Here is a 2,385-nt window from a genome sequence, read left to right as displayed (position 1 = left end):
TTTTAGTAGGTGTCTAAAACAGGGCAGCGAGGGCACCTGTCTGGTGTTAACAGTCCAGCAGTTCCAGAGCTTCAGAGCTGCCACAGTGAAAGACTGATTTCTCACAGAGGCAGAAAAAAAGCATTGTATGGCACTTGTAGAAATGCACATCCCCCCAGATAGAAATGGCCAAGCCAGCATGTACTGTATGGGTCAAGCAATCCTGCTAAACTGGTCCCAATATGGGTTGTTGTTGTTTTTGGTGTGTTTATTATACAAACCATTAGAAGTAAATTTACACAGCTATTAATCATAGAAAGTGGCATCAGGTCTTGCATACTGTGTAACACAGTTTAAGTTAGTAGAGTAGTAAGGCATGAATCCATTGAAAGGCATGCAGGAAGCGCTTTATTGCATTCCATATTTTTCCTTCAGCTCTTCCACTTTTTAAATATATGCTTTCATTGCATCTTCTTTGGACATTCCTTTCAAGGAATTCCAGGCGTCCCACTTGGCGCCCGCCTTTGAAATCAAGCATCCCAGGATGGCCTGTATTTACATCTCTAACTGTGGCCTGCTTGTAATGGCTATAGACATCCAGAATTTCTTGATCTGTTGGCTGGGTCTTCAGCTCCTTGACTTCTTCTGCAGCTTTTTCAAACTCCGCCTGTGTCATAGTTGCCGAAGCGCGCAGCGACCTCTTCCTGATGCAACAAAAGGGTGAACTGCGCCTGCTCTGGTGGAGTCTGGTCCCAAGATCATAGAATCATACAGTTGGAAGAGACCACTAGGGCCATCTAGTCCAACCCCCTGCCAAGCAGGAAACACCATCAAAGCTGTCAAGCCTCTGCTTAAAGACCTCCAAAGAAGGAGACTCCACACACTCCTTGGCAGCAAATTCCACTGTCGAACAGCTCTTACTGCCAGGAAGTTCTTCCTAATGTTTAGGTGGAATCTTCTTTCTTGTAGCTTGAATCCATTGCTCCGTGTCCGCTTCTCTGGAGCAGCAGAAAACAACCTTCCTCCCTCCTCTATATGGCATCCTTTAATATATTTGAACATGGCTATCATATCACCCCTTAACCTTCTCTTCTCCAGGCTAAACATGCCCAGCTCCCTAAACTGTTCTTTATAAGGCATTGTTTCCAGGCCTTTGATCATTTTGGTTGCCCTCCTCTGGACCCGGTCCAGCTTGTCAGTATCCTTCTTGAACTGTGGTGCCCAATAATAATAGTAGCAGCTTAAACTTGGCTGCCTTCCTCGTGAAATAAGGTGTGTGTGTGTGTGTGTGTGTGTGTGTGTGTGTGTGTGTGTGTGGTCCTCTATACTGATTGGCGCCTCTAGCCACAAACTCACACCCCAAAAATGTTTCCGTTTGCCCACCTCTCAACTTGGTATCCCCAGAGGAATGCCTTTTTTCAGCAAGCACCTGGTCTCTCCATGGGGAATGCTCTATGGTCCTGTATGCAAGAGGCATCTGCTGTGAGTATTTGTGCGGTGGAGGGGGGGGGATGTAGGTAAGTCGTGCTAATTTAATCAATGTAATGCCCAAGTCTGCCCAATTTTCTGCATTTCGAGAGACTGGCTCAGATGGCTTTCTCCTTAGATACCGATCGACTTGACTGCACCCTAAGAGCTTGTTCTCTCTGTGCCTGTCAGTTTGGGACAAAGAGCCAAACAAGCAGGAATCCTGTTTGGGGGTTTGCAGAGCCAGCCACATGACCACATCGCTTGGTGTCACATTTAGGCTAACCTATTGTTTCACGGTGGCTGCAAAGGATGGGCCAGTGAGGGTTGTGGCTTGAGGAGAGCTCCAGATAGAAAAAGTTGGAGGGAAAGGAAGGGGTAAGTTCCCCCAGCAGAGTGACTTTCCTTCTTTCTGGAGAAGTAATGGCGGAGGTGGATCCTTCTTACAGGGAAAGTGCGGATTAAAAAAGAGGGAAGGTGTCAAAAAAGGTTTCTGGGAGATGATTTATAATGAAATGAAAAAAATGTTGAAAAGATCTTTCTTTTAGGAAAAATGGGTTCAGATATACTTAGAGATCAGAAAAATATTGTCATGTACGCAAGAATGGCAGCCCGAATGGTATACGCTCATTAATGGAAGGAGGGCACAGTACCAACAAAGGGTAAATGGCAGATGGAAGTGATGGAATATGCAGAAATGGTTAATTGAACTGGAGGAATAAGAGAGCAGGGAGAAAGAGTCATTAGAGAGGACTGGAAAAAGTTTGCAGAGTACTTGAAAAATAATCGTAAGCAACTCCAAACAATAGCAGGATTAGAATAAATCCAGCAGTAAAATAATAAATGGAGGAAAAAATGGTAGAGAAAGAATAAGGAATAATCAGAATAGCCAGCAGAAAAGGAAAATTGAAATGAACTATGGAAGGGGAGGGGGAGGGA

The 2,385-nt window shown here is 44.8% G+C and overlaps 1 pseudogene; it reads right to left on the bottom strand.

The window, feature by feature from the left end:
- Positions 1-387: 387 nt before the first annotated feature.
- Positions 388-655, bottom strand: LOC118081468 (acyl-CoA-binding protein-like; annotated as a pseudogene).
- Positions 656-2,385: the final 1,730 nt, after the last annotated feature.

Source organism: Zootoca vivipara, chromosome 2, assembly GCF_963506605.1.
Source record: "Zootoca vivipara chromosome 2, rZooViv1.1, whole genome shotgun sequence".
In the NCBI taxonomy this organism is placed as follows: domain Eukaryota; kingdom Metazoa; phylum Chordata; class Lepidosauria; order Squamata; family Lacertidae; genus Zootoca; species Zootoca vivipara.
This window is presented reverse-complemented; position numbering and strand designations above follow the sequence as displayed.